This window comes from Orycteropus afer, unplaced genomic scaffold (assembly GCF_000298275.1).
Source record: "Orycteropus afer afer isolate SDZICR_OR568_19922 unplaced genomic scaffold, OryAfe1.0 scaffold00028, whole genome shotgun sequence".
Lineage (NCBI taxonomy): Eukaryota > Metazoa > Chordata > Mammalia > Tubulidentata > Orycteropodidae > Orycteropus > Orycteropus afer.
This window is the reverse complement of record NW_006921615.1, coordinates 11,339,283-11,355,018: the sequence shown is the minus strand read 5'-3', so window position 1 is coordinate 11,355,018 and position 15,736 is coordinate 11,339,283.

Here is a 15,736-nt window from a genome sequence, read left to right as displayed (position 1 = left end):
TTTTTTTTTTTTTTTTAATTCTGAGTGCTTCTCTAATTATCAGGACTTAAATTTAGCATGCTTCAGCCAACAAATAGGCACTAACTTTTATGTGTACTTGAAACATCTTTGCCTAAGATACATGTTTCTTGAAGTCACAGACTGTGTCTCATGCTTCTCTAGCTCTTTCTCCCCATAGCAATTATTTAATAAATATTTGCTGCTTAATTAGAATACAAATTCTGGAAATAATTTATTCACACTTTTTAAGTGCCAGAGAATATCCCACTACTTGACATATGCTGTAAATTTAGCTCTTACATATAGGAGCCATCAGGCATGCCATTCCTGTATCCTTCTATGAATAGCTCTCTGGAGGAACCAGTCATCTGACAGCCTCAGCTATCACACCTTCAGAATCCATCACCTTCATGTTACGGTCATGTTCTGTCCAGGCAGCTGCTAGCCAATGATTGTGTAGGTCCTCAGAACTAGAGCCCAGTCATTCTTGCCCAACATAATGGTCTTTGCCCTGGAGCTCTGCATCTGCGTGCCCAAGACTTTCTCAAAGTTGTGTTGCCATCTGGGGCTCTTCTTACCCAATCCTCCCCTTATCTCTTAGATGTGTCATATCTGTGTCATAGTCTGAAGCTTTTCTCCACATTCTTCTCCCTCTACCCTTTATCTTTGCAGATACTTTCAGAAATAAATCTCTTGACCTTCTAATTCTATCTGATATTTTGCTTCCTTGAGGAATCAAATTGAACCATCCCTTCAATGTCTTTTTCAAATGAACTAAGTAAATGTAATAAGCTAAAAGTGGTTCTATGGCAATCTTAGGGAAGCTAAGATTTAGCTATAGGCTATAGAGCTGTTAACCAGAAGGCTGGCGATTCAAACACATCAGCCACTCCTCGGAAGGAAGGTTGGGCAATCCTATTTCCGTAGTGATACTGCCTCGGAAACCCAAGGAGGGGTCGCTATGAGTTAGGGCTGACTCGACGGCACATAACAACAACAAATAGAGTTGTTGGCTGGGGTACTTCTATGAAGTCGTTAAGGTCTTAGGAATGAAGTTTTGAAACTAAGCAAAGCTTACAGACATTAAGAGACATACTCAAAGTTACAAACCTAGTTAGTTGAAGAATTCATATTTGAATTCAATTTTGTATCACCACAAAGCCCATGTATTTGACCACAAAGTCTGGGAAAAATAATGCTTAATGGAAAGTAATGTCTTGTCATCAGTAGACATTTAAGGACCACAGAGAAATAATGTCATGCCTGCAAGTATACACCTGTAGTATTTATTGTTCAGAAGAGAACAAGAAATATGCAGGCATTTGATAAGGAAAAAATATTTAACTGCCATATTTCCAGAATGATGAAAAAACAAGAATAGCACTTGCTTCGGCTATTCACAAGGAACCCCCATGGAAAAATAAAAATCTTTTATTTAATAACATTCATGATTCTGTTGACCAAGTCTGTTACCAGGGATTTAGAGGAGGTGTGAATAATAAAAGATCAACAAACAGTAGCCTATGATATATAATAGTTGAATCTAGCAAAATTTATTTGGAAAATTCTTCCCAGGCCATATCACTGCTAGAGTTAAGGGTCTTACATCTGATTTTCTGTACCACTCTAAGATTTTTCTGTCTTTATACTTATTATATTGTATTCATACACTTTGTTTATATGCTGCCTTTACCTTTCCAAACACATGGTCCAAGTTGTACTCCTGTCATACAGACATAACACTTACATGTATCATGTATTCTAAAGATTTTATATCCTTGGAAGGAAGGGACAAATTTACTGATTACTGTAGTCTCAGTTCCCAGCATGATGCCCTGCAATAGTAGGAATCCAGTAAAACCTTGTTACACTTGTTAAATAAACAGTAGATTTTACAGCTGTTGCAAAATATTTAAAAGCCTGTCCAATGAAATAGGCAATAAGCTTCTTCATATTACTTCAGAGGGAATGAGTGACTATTACCAGTAATTGTTGTGTTAGTGCAGGTACCAGCTAAATAGCTGTAACAAAGACATCATAAAATGTAGTCACTTGATAAAGTAAAAGTTTATTTCTCTTATCAATTCAGGTAAGAATATAAGGAACAGCTCTGGCATCCTGAAAACATCATATCTATCTGAGAATCAAACAAGCTTTTTCAGATCTTGATATGTCTCAGCTAGCAATAAAGAGAGAAGGGGAAAAGGCAGTGAACACCTGATAGTTTTAATAGCAAGAGTGGATGTGGCACATCATTTCCTGTGTGTCCAGTTGCCTTGAATTAGTCACATGACTACACCTAGCTTAAACAGATACTGAGACTCTACCACCATGTGTAAGTTAAATTTCTAATCCTGTGAAATTTGAAAAAGATGGATAGTAAGGCAATCATAAATTTGACATACTATAAATAATAAAGAATTTTCTAAATAGAAGAACTAAATAATAAACAATGATTGATAAATTTAAGCACAGACATGACAATCTTTTGTAAAGGATAACCTCAATAATTTTTTTCTGTCCTATGAAAGTTGTTATACATGCTTTCTGTATGCTCTCAAATCACATTTGATTATGTAATGCTCATAAAACAAATATTTCTGAGTCACTGTTATCTATGCTTCTATTGCTTCTATAATGCTTTTATGATGTTTTTATAATGCTTTTAAAAATCAACGTATGAGCCAATTATGATTAAAACCAAACTCACTGCTGTTGAGTCAGATCTGACTCATAGCCACCCCTCCTTGGGTTTCCAAGGCAGTATCACTATGGAAATAATATGAAGTTCTAAATCAAGAATTTCTGAATTTACAATTAGAAACATATGTTTCTATAATGCTTTCTAACCATTAACTCTAAGTAGTTAGAAAGTTGCTCTAACCATAAAAGTAGATAATAAAAGTATATGAAGTAGGTCATAAATAATTTTCTTAAATTGGGCTGTGCACCTGCATTCTGTGGTAATGGAATGGAACATTAATAAAATCTCTGTAAATTAACAAAACATAAGTATTATCACTAAACAATTCCCATAACGTTAAATGAACTTGGACTTGAAACGTGTAATAAACAAGAATATAAATATGCCATACAACAATTCCCAAATTTGCAACTTTAAGACAGGAGAGCCAAGGGGAGTTTTTGACTACAATAAAATGACTGAACTAAACCATTTTCTATTGTATTCAGGAAAATTGAAATATAATCAACAATGCATTGCCTTTGACTCCCTTATGAGGCCCATAATAATTGATAAATAAGGAAGTGTTTTTCTCTGTGGTTAAGTCGGTATGTAGATAGAATATACTAAATAAGAGCACCTAAAATTAATAAACATGGAACTTGATTATTAGGAAGCAGCCATGTTCTTGTCTAAAATCAGACTCTATTTTTTATTTTTGGCATAAAACTACAGCCTGTCATGTCTGCAAGTTTCCACTGTGTTCACTGTGTTCTGCTAGAATGGGGAGCCTTTAACAAACAACCACTTTCAGTAAATAATAAAGGAACAAAAAATATGGTTTTTGAAGAAATTCTTTTCCAGGGAATATTTATCCAAAAGGTCTTGAGATAATATTTGGCTAGTATAAAGCATATATTTATAACATAGGATTTCTTGCTAGGTTGACTCCAGGAAATATATCAATTAACCTTGTAGAATATCAACTTGCGATTATCATACACACACACACAAACACACACATATAGGAGCTCTAGTGGCATAGTGCCTAAGGCATTTGACTGCTAACCAGAAGGATGTTGGTTCAAACCCACCAGCCACTCCTCGGAAGGAAGATTGGGCAATCCACTTCTGTAGAGATGTTGTTGTTGTTGTTATCTGCCGTTGAGTCAGCCCTGACTCATAGCGACCCCTCCTTGGGTTTCCGAGGCAGTATCACTACGGAAGTAGGATTCTGTAGAGATACTGCCCCAGAAATCCAAGGAAATGTTGCAAAGAGTCAGAACCAATTCAACAGCAGTGAATACGTGTGTGTGTGTGTGTGTGTGTGTATTCCAAGCCACCATGATTGTAATCACAAATACTGGTTTTCCCTACTGACTAAAAATGCTTTATACTCTTCGCTCTTTGGAACAATGCATCGAGAGCCTCTCAACCATGTGTTTTCCAATTCATGAATTGTTTTCTCTCTCAGTAAAACTCTGTTTGAGTTTAAGCAGACTATGTGATTAAGTTCTACAGTGCTATCCTGAGAGAAGGTCTTGATGCAGGTGGAAACCACAGCCTTTGGTAAAAGAGGTCTCTAGGAAACAAGTTGTCTTAAGCAAGTGGCTTTTATATTCTGTTCTGGAAAATATGTATCATCTTGTGACTAGTGCATGTAATTTTTGAGCCAGCACAAAGTTCTGTGATTAAGTAGATAATCAATATATCAAGGTAGTCAAAGATGTACAAGCCTTCATTTTGGAATGTCCTGCCTCTCATCCCCTTACCTTATGAAGAACAACTCAAAATACTGTAATGTAACTTCCTTGTTGTGCCATTAAACCATTGCTACACAGTGCTCCCTCCTAGAACTTGTTAGTTTCACTTTGTGGCATGACAGCCCCTTATTCACATATACCTCTTAAATACTTTAATAAATCCTCTGAATTTTACCTGATATAGATCTGGAGGCTTTTCTTTGCAACATTTTGTCATAGTTGGCAGGATATGAAGTTAGTCAAGGTATGATGAATCTCAGAGCCCAGTGGCAGCAATGAGCCCATTGTGCTCCTCTGTTCTCCCTGAGTCCTCAAGACCTGCTTAGGAAAAATTATCTGATTGAGCTTTCTGCTTTAACTTCTGTTCACCATCTCAACACCTTTATCAGAGTCCTCCTTGTTTAGACTCCTTCTTTATTTCTCTAGGGACACATCAGGCATAAGTGTTCCTTATTTCTTCTACACAAGCTGTTAGTTAGTAAGATGTGGAATGCAATTTCTAAGGACCAAGTGAGTATTCCTTCTGGGACTCCTGCTGCCTATATGGCCAAACATTATGGTCCTAGTTCAGTGTTATTTCTTAATCACTGGCATGTGCTCACTAAAGGAAGCCTTGAGAATCAGTGGCCCAATGGAGGCAGTTCTGATGTGAACAAATTGTTTTTTCTGCACAGTAAATTAAAATCCACAACTCTTAGGACTAAACACGATCAGTGGGAAGAGTATTATCATTTTTTTTAATATTCATAAAGACAAATATGAGTAAATTTATCTATCAGGAAGACACCATGTCAAAACAAGCTAAGCAAAATCAAGAAATTTTCATGCCAATCCTCTTCTTCAGCCAATCTTCTTTGCTCTACTTTGCCTTGTCCCTCTATGCCCCACCAGCCACCTCTCTATACTCACCACCAGTTTCCTATTCTGATACCTCTCTACCTTAACTTTCTTATTACCCTGAGGATTCCAGGCCCAGTCTACCAGGGACACACTGAGATAAAGTTAAAACCCCTGGTTACACCGAGCATCATCCTCAAATCAGCTTTACATTTTGGACAAAGGAAGAATTGAGGGCTATTGTGAAGATTTTCCTAAATCCCCATGAGAGCCCTTATAAAACTTTACTGAAGAATTTAGAATCCTCACTTTTATGTACTAGCCTGAACCCTCAAATTTACATCAGAAGAATAATATGTGACTTGGTCCAGGGGAAACTCATTTATGGAAGAGTCTGGGTTGCAAAATTAAATTAAATTAAACCAAGGCCACAAGAACATAAATACGACCTTGGTTATATTTCACCTGAATTTAGAGACCATCTGAAGAATAGATCTGATGCACTGAACATCAGTGATCTAAAATCAGACAAATTTTGGGATGACATCAAAAACATCATATGTGAAGAAAGCAAAGTCATTAAAAACATGGGAAAGGAATAAAATACCAAAATGAGTGTCAGAAGAGACTCTGAAACTTGTTCTTGAATGGAGAGTAGCTAAAGCAAATGGAAGAAATGACAAGATAAAAGAGCTGAACAGCAGATTCCAAAGAGCAGCTCAAGAAGACAGTCAATTATTATAATTAAATGTGCAAAGACCTGGAGTTAGAAAACCAAAAAGGAAGAACATACTTGGCATTTCTCAAGCTGAAAGAACTGAAGAAAGAATCTCAAGCCTCAAGTTGTAATACTGAAAGATTCTATTGGCAAAATTTTAAATGATGTAGGAAACATCAGAAGAAGATAGAAGGAATACACAGTCACTGTACCAAAGAGAATTGGTTGATGTTCATTCATTTCAGAAAGTGGCATATATTCAAGAACCAATGGTCTTGAGAGAAGAAGTCAAAGCTGCACTGAAGGAACTGGCAAAAAACAAGGCTCCAGGAATTAACAGAATACCCATTGAGTTGTTTCAATAAATGAATGCCACACTGGAGGCACTCACTCGGTTATACCAAGAAATTTGGATGACAGCCATCTGGACAACTGATTGGAAGAGATCCGTATTTGTACCCATTCCAAAGAAAGGTGATCCAAGGGAATCACCTGGAAATTATCAAACAATATATTAATAACACACACAAATAAAATCTTGCTAAAGATAATTCACAAGTAGTTGCAGCAGTATATTGTCAGGGAACCTCCAGAAATGCAAGCTGGATTCAGAAAAGGACATGGAGTGAGGGATATCATTGTTGATATCAAATGGATCTTGGCTGAAAGCAGAGAAAACCAGAAAGATGTTTAATTATATTTTATTGACTATGCAAAAGCATTTGACCATGTGGATTGTAACAAATTATGGATAACCTTAAGAAGAATGGGAATTCCAGAACACTTAATTATGCTTGTGAGGAACCTGTACATAGACCAGGAGGCTGTCGTTCGAACAGAAAAGGGGATACTGCTTGGATTACAAACAGGAAGGGAGTGTGTCAGGCTTATATCTTTTCACCATACTTATTCAATGTGTGGTGAGCAAATAATCCAAGAAGGTGAACTATGTGAAGAAGAACATGGCATCAGGATTGGAGGAAGACTCATTAATAACCAGCAATATGCAGACAGCACAACCTTGCTTGCTGAAAAAGAAGATGAGTTGAAGCTTTAAGCTTACTGATGAAGCTTAAAGACTACAGTCTGCAGTATGGATTACGTTTCAACATTAAAGAAAATAAAATCTTCACAACTGGACAAATAAGCAGTATCACAGTAAGTGGAGAAAAGATTGAAGTTGTCAAAGATTTCATATTACTTGGTTTTACATCAACACCAGTGGAAGCAGCAGTTAAGAAATCAGATGATGTATTGCACTGGGTAACTCTGCTGCAAAAGAACTCTCTAAAGTGCTGAAAAGCGAAGATGTCTTTTTGAAGACTTGTTTGTTGTTATGTGTCTTCAAGTCAGACCCAACTCATAGCGACCCTTCCTTGGGTTTCCAAGGCAGTATCACTACGGAAGTAGATTGCCCAACCTTACTTCCAAGGAATGGCTGGTGGATTTAAACTGCCAGCCTTCTGGTTAGCAGTCAAGTGCCTTAGGCACTATGCTACCAAAGGTGCACCTAATCCAAGCCACGATATTTTCATTCGTGGAGACTAAAGAAGAGTTGATGCTTTTGAGTTGTAGTGTTGGTGAAGAGTATTGAAAATACTATGGACTTCAAGAATAACTAGCAAATCTGTCCTGCAATAAGTGCAGCTGGAATACTCCTTGGAAAGAAGAATGGCCAGACTTCATCTCACCTACTTTGGTCATGTCAGAAGGGACCAGTCCCTGGAAAAGGATATCATGCTTGGTAAAGTGGAGGGTCAGTGAAAAAGGGGAAGTTGCTCAATGAGATGACACAGTGGCTGCAACGATGAGCTCACAAACAGCAAGAATTGTGGGGCTGGAACAGGACCAGGCAGTGTTTCATTCCATTGTACATAGGGGCACTATGAGTTGGAGCCAACTCCATGGCATCTAACAACAACAATGGACAAATGTTCCATAGATTACTGAAGTCTTTCCCCAGAATTATCCCATGAAAAAATAGGTTGGGCCAAGATTCAAACTTGCAAGCAAACGAATAATGAAAGTATTTATAACTACCAGGAAAAGCTTGCTAAACTCTGTTGAGTGCTCAGGTTTAAACTTGAGTGAGCATGGATCTATGATTATGTTCAACTCATTATTAATTAATGGACTTGATCCCCAAACTAGCCTATCTGTTTAAAAGGCATAATTTAAATAGAGAAATTTCTCTTATTATGAATCTATTTCTCTTCACTAATGTGACTCATAGCTTGTCCAAAACCCTACAGTAGGAGGCTGAAGATGCCAAGGAAAAAATCAAAGCAAGGAAGAATAAATTGATGGCTCCACAACTGCAGAAGATAGACAACTCAACTCCAGCTGAGCCTCAAGCATAATCGGTAACTAAGGCAAGTGGTCCAGGGTCCAATGTACAGTAAGTAGTCTGCTTTTCCAAAAAAAAAAAAAAAACTGGACATTTTAACATAGATCACTTAAAACTGGAGAATAAAATGGGTAATTTGCCCTTCTGCCTCTTAAGGCTGTGTGACAGGATTCTGGGGACAATAAAGGAGTTTTTCCAATGATAGCCTTAGATCCTCAAGTAAAAACCGTATTCCATATGAATGGTGAGGATTATAAACTTTCAATTGATATGAGTACCACTCTATCAGCTTTAAATCCCAGTTCTAAAAAAAAAAAAAACCCAAACTGAGTACAAAAACTTTTAAAATTATGGGTGTAACTAATCAAGAACAAATTCTGACCTATTCTCAACCAACTAATATTTCTTTACGTCCCATTAAGAACATGTATCCATTTCTATTGGGTTCTAACATATCTGTTAACTGATTGGGCAGGGACTTCCTCTCTATGTGGAAGTACAGCCTCCAATTTACAAAATAGGGCAAATCTTGTTAAGTCTGCCATAGACAAGTCCAAGCCAGGATTGTGCATATGGTGATCAGGAGGATGCTTTAGGGCTCAGGCCCTCACCCTACCAGTGATATCCTTGCTTGTGCCATTAGTGCCCCCTAGCATAGATCATCTCCTCACCATCACTGACTCACTGTGGGCAACATCTTCTACAGATGGGCTAGTGTTTTCAGCTGAACCTGTCATGATTCAGATTGACAGTTCCAACATCCTGCCCTAAATTCCTCAATATCTCATAAAGCCAGAAGCCAAGGAAAGACTTACGCCTATTATATAAGAATGCTACATGTGTCATCTTTGCTTTTTAAACTCTGGCCTCATTCAGTACCTTTCACCTAGCAGAATTACTTCCTATGAAGTCCTTCTGTTAGTCACCCTTCACATTTGTCTATATACAGATTCTGGGTTAAATCTAGCCACTGTCCTGTCTCTATCAGAGATTAGCTTGTTTTTCTGGCAGTCCATGCTATATTCACTTGACAACATTATAATTTAAATTCATTGATTCTTCATTATTCCTTATTCATTTTTCAGCTTTCACATACATATGGATTGATTGTAAATACCATGGCTTGAGAAAAGTACACAATAGTCCTTGAAGTGACATCTTTGCATTGTAACATTTTTAAAGAGGTCTTTTGCAGCAGACTTGCTCAACACGCTCACCATTTGATTTTTGAGTGCTGCTTCCAAGGGTGTTAATTTGTGGATCCAAGTAAGAAGAAATTTGGATAACTTTAATATATTGTCCATTTGTCATGATGTTGCATATTGGCCCAGCGGTGAGCATTTTTATTTTCTTTATTTTGAGGTGTGATCCATATTGAAGGCTCTAGTCTTTGATCTTCAGTAAGAACTCAAAATCTGCTTTGCTTTCAGCAGTCAAGTTTGTATCATCTGCATATTGCAGGTCGTTAATGAACCTTCCTCCAATCGTGATGCCATGTTCTCCTTTATATAGTCCAACCAGCTTTGTAGATTATTTGCTCAGTATATAGGGTGAAAAAGTATGGTGAAAGGATACCATCTTGACACACCCCTTTCCTGATTTTAAACCATGCAGTATAGCTTTGTTCTGTTTGAACAACTGTCTTTTGGTCTGTGTACAGGTTCTGTATGAGCACAAATAATTATTCTGGGATTCCCATTCTTTGTCATGTTATTCATAATTTTTTATGACCCACACAATCGAATCCCTATGCATAATCAATGAAACACAGGTAAATATCTTTCTGGTATTCTCTGCTTTCAATCAAGATCTATCTGACATTAGCAGTGATAACTGTCATTACATGACCCTTCTGAATCCAGCTTGAATTTCTGGCTGTACCCTGCTAATATACTGCTGACAACCATTTTGGAATTATCTTCAGCAAAATTTTACTTGTCCGTGATATTGTTTGATATTTTTCACATTATCCTGGATCACTTCTCTTTGGAATAGGAACAAATATGGATCTCTTCCAGTTGATTGATCAGGTAGCTGTCTTCCTATTTTTTTGGCAAACATCAGTGAGCCCTTCCAGCATTATGTCTATTTGTTGAAACATCTCAATTGGTATTCCATTAATTCCTGAAGGCTTGTTTTTCACCAATGCCATCAGTGCAGCTTGGACGTCTTCCTTCAGTACTATTGGATCTTGATCATATGCTGCCTCCTAACATGGAGCTCTGGTAGCATAGTGCCTAAGGCACTTGACTGCTAACCAGAAGGCTGGTGGTTCAAACCCACCAACCACTCCTCGGAAGGAAGGTTGGGCAATCTACTTCTGTAGTGATACTGCCTCGGAAACCCAAGGAGGGGTCGCTGTGAGTCAGGGCCTACTCGACAGCACATAACAACAACATGGTTGAATGTCAACGCTTTTTTTGGGGGGGCGTACACTGACTCTCTATATTCCTTCCATCATCTTTTGATACTTCCTGTTGTTGTTGTTGTTGTTGTTGTTAAGTGCCGTTGAGTCGTTTCCGACTCATAGCGACCCCATGCACAGCAGAACGAAACACTGCCCAATCCCACGCCAGCCCCACAATCCCTGCTATACTTGAGCCCATCATCGCAGCCACCGTATCAATCCATCACGTTGAAGACCTCCCCCTCTTTCGTCGACCCTCCACCCTACCAAGCATGACATCCTTCTCCAGGGAATGGTCCCTTCTTACAACATGATCAAAATAGGTGAGACGAAGTCTGGCCATTCTTGCTTCCAAGGAGCATTCTGGCTGCACTTCTTCCAGGACAGATCTGTTAGTTCTTTTAGCAGTCCATGGTACTTTCAGCATTCTTCACCAGCACCACAACTCAAAAGCATCAACTCTTCTTAGGTCTTCCTTATTCATTGTCTAGTTGTATCGTCTGCATATCTCAGGTTGTTAATGATTCTTCCTCCAATCCTGATACCACGTTTTTCTTCATATAGTCCAGCTTCTTGGATTATTTGCTCAGCATATAGATTGAATAAGCATGGAGACAGAATACAACCCTGACGCACTCCCTTCTTGATTTTAAACCATGTAGTGTCCCCTTCTTCTGTTCGAACGACAGCCTCCTGGTCAAGATACAGATTCCTCATGAGTACAATCAAGTGCTCGGGAATTCCCATTCTTCTCAATGTTATCCATAATTTGTCATGATCCACATGATACTTCCTGTATTGTTCAATATTTTGCTCATAGAATCCATCAATATTGCCATTCAGGGCTTGAATTTTTTCTTCAGTTCTTTCAGCTTAAAAAAGGCCAAGTGTGTCCTTCTATTTTAGTTTTCTATGTCTAGGCTTTTACACATTACATTGTAATACTTTACTTTGTCTTCTAAAACTAACCTTTGAAATCTTCTGTTGAGTTCTTTTACTTAATAATTTCTTCCATTTGCTTTAGCTACTCTGTGTTCAAGAGCAAGTTTCAGAGTCTCTTCTGATATTCATTTTAGTCTTTTCTTTCTCTTCTCTATATTTAATGAACTTTTCCTTCTTCATGTATGATGTCCTTCATGACATCCTACAGCTCATCTGGTCTTTTGTCATTGGTGTCTAAGCATCAAATCTATTCTTGAGATGCTTTCTAAACTCAGGTGGGGTATACTCCATGTGAGCTTTGGCTCTCATTGACTTGTTTAATTTTCTTCAGCTTCATCTTGAACTGGCATATTAGCAATTGATTTTTTGTTCCACATTGGCCCCTCACCTTCTTCTGACTGATGATATTAAGGTTTTTCCATATGTCTACAAGGAAGACCAGTTATCATTCAAATTTGCACAGCAAGTACTAATACCAATGATGAAGAAAGTGAGGATTTTTACCAACTGCTGCATTCTGAAATTGATCAGACATGCAATCAAAATGTTTTTATAATTACTGGTGATTGGACTGTGAAAAATGGAAACAAACAAGAAGGCTTGGTAACTAGAAAGTATGGCCTAGGTGATGGAAACAACACTGGAGATCACTTGATGTAATTTTGCAAGAATGACAACTGACTCACTGCAAATATCTTTTTTTATATAAGATAAATTGTGACTACACCTTGCTGGTTGGAATACTTAGGAATCAAATTGACTACATCTTTGGAAAGACTCAAATTGTCTTGCCGCTTTATGTAATTCCAAGCCACCATGATTGTTACTACATACACTTGTTATCCCTACTGGATAAAAATACTTTGTACTCTTCACTCTGTGTAATACTATGTTAAGAGTCTCTTGACTCTGCATTTCCCATTCATGATTGTTTTTTCTCAATAAAATTCTTTCCTTTTACTTTTAGAAGACTCCATGATTAAGCTTTATGACACTAACCTGCGAATGTGTCTTGATACAGATAAACACTTCAGTCATTTGAACAAGATATATCTAGGAAATAACTTCCCTTACGTAAGTGGCTTTTACAACCAGTTCTGGAAAATATGTATTATAAGCATCTTATGTCTATTTCATGTAATTTTTTGAGTCAGCACAAACATCTGCAATTAAGTTTGTAATCAATATACCAATAAAGCCAAAAATGTACAAGCCCCTGTTTTGGAATATCTCTCCTTCCATCCCTTACCTTATGAAGAACAAATCAGAATATTGTAATGAAACTTCCTTGTTCTGCCTTTTAACTGTTTGCTCTCAGAGCTCTCTCCTCAGACTCATTAGTTTCACTTTGTGGATAGGTGATTCCCATTCAAGAGTACCTTTTAAATGCTTTATAAATCCTCTGAATTTTACCTTATCAGGGTCTGGAGACTTTGTGATACAATAATAATATAAATTATGCATTATAATACATATAAATTAGCATAGTGTAAATATGTCATGCACCAATTCTTTCAGTGGCAATACAGCATAGTAATTATAGTTTTACATGACATCACACATGGTATCTAAACCTATAGGTTTCTCATTTTTGCATGAGAAAACGTGAGCAAAAGATCTCTGAGATACTGCTACCAACAACTGAACCTCAGACCCTAGTTACACTGGACCTCTTCTGAGTTTGAGGGGTAGGCAAGTCTCCTGCTTGAGACCACTCATTAAAGGTAAAAGCTTGAAATCTAAAGATGTGGACTCTAACATTTAAGCCAACATTATGATTTTTTATTCTGATTCTTCAATGCTAAGTGAATGTCTTGAGGTCTTGTGTGCCTTGCCATAACCATCTTGCAATAAACTGCACGAGTTTATGCATCAGAAACCTGAACATCTCCTTATTTCTTCCTAAGATAAAATCTTCCAGGACATCATTAAAATTTCTTTCTATTCTATACCTGTATTTTAGTTCTTGTGCAATGTAGGATGTGTTGTACATTGCAGACATTTATATGACCTGCATCTTCCCACAAGACTGTAAGCACCATGAGAGTCAGGACAGCATCTCTATTGAGATCTGCTCTGTCTTAGCACTTAGAGAAACACTTAATAGGTGGCAGAAAAATGATAGGTAAATATGTATTTGTTGAATAACTGGATCAATGATCACTAAAATGATGGACATGATGCTAGGAAGTACTTTGTTTCAACAGGAAAAATGTGGATTGACATTTAGTGCTTAAAATTGTTGCATTTTGTATTGTAAAATATTTTAGTATATCTGAGAAATTTATTGCATAAACATGAAACATATATACTTAGTGTAGTTTTTGGCATTTCTCTTCTGGAGTCACTAAATGATGAATGCTGTTTTTATTCAGTCAGAAGATTACTATAACTTCATTGTTATATGTTAGTACCTCTTACTTGAGTTTGAATTTTTGTTCCACTTATAAATCTAAACAGTTATTATTTAAATTAAAAAATAATCCCAAAGTAAATAGGTTAAAATAATGTCAGTGTCCCTGAAGGAGAACATTTTCCACCTTCTCTATTCATCTTAGTTTCTAGTAATTAAGATTCTCTCCACTTCTAAGACTTGCATTGGGAATTGAGTAACAGAAGATAGATATAACTAATTTCATATTCACTCCCTCTCTCTCTCTTCTTTCTCTCTCTCATTTATGCCCACCACACCTTCTTACCTTTCCCTCATCCTGTTGGTATGTTATGTCCAAATCTTCCTTTAGACAGGTGATCTAAGCTTTATTCCTCAAATTTGAATTTTCCAAGTACATTCTATCTCTGAATACAGCAGATACAGGATAAATAGGATAAGGAAATCACATGGAGGAGTAATGGAAAGATGAATGGAGGAAAAAGGGAAATAATTTCAGGGTTTTGTAATATTTAATAACTGGTACAGCTATTCAGAAACAATGCTTTTGGTAGATTTGTTTTCTTTTTATTCTTTCTTCTCCCTTATTATTTTTTTTTTTCCCATTTGCTTTGTTCAGATTATTAAAGAAGAGATGGTTACTGCAAAAAGGGCAAAGAGGCCACATATTCTGAACTCCTAGAACCCCACAAGAGGAAGGCAGAATCACCATCAATATGCCAAGGCCTATTCCCACAAGGCCAGACATGCTGCCTCCCTCTAGCCCTTTCACCAACCGTTCCTCCCAAAGCACCTACCACCTCTCTCCTGGGTTCGATAATTCCCTGCAGTGGCCACACAGAACTCACAGATTATGAAGTTTATTAGGGAAGCACCAGGCTACAATTCAAGTTTAGGAAAAATGCTCAGTCTCTCTCCCCAGCCTGCCGTCTCTCAGCCAAGTCTCTCACAGTCTCTCCCCCAGCAGTGCATGTCCCTCAGTGTCTTACTCAGCAAGGCATGTCTCTTGCATCTCTTTCCCAGCAGCACATGTCTCTTTCAGGAGCACGTATCTCTTTCAGCAGCACGTCTTCCTCAACCAGCAGTCAGAGAGAGTTCTGCCTCTAGGAGGCCTCCTTTTGGGCTTGGCAGAGTGGCCAAACCAACCAGTCATAACAGAATTCTAAGCACCTGAGAGTGAGCCTCCCGTAACACTGTGTTGTGCCACACTCAACAGAAATAACCCAGGTGGATAACATTTACAATCAGGAGCTCCTCAGTTGCTCATTTCACCACTGAGTTTACAATGATTTACGGGTAGAAAAGCCATACTAAGTAATTTACTACACTGCAGTTACATTTTGATTAAGTGTATTATAGTTAACATACACTCTTATATTAATACATGTCTGGTTATTATATTAGCTATAACTCATGTGTTCTCTGTTATTCCAGAGATAAATGAAAACCAACTCCAGTCTATGATATTTTATGAAAAATGCATTTTCTACACAATAATAATATCAAAGGCTCAGATATGTCCTGAAGCAGCAATTCTGGGTTTTATAGAAGAATGTATTTAAGACTTTTAAATGACTTATCTCTTTTAGAAGAACTGAATGTTCTGCTCATATATGAGTAATACAGAATAGTTTGTGTAGAGGCCCT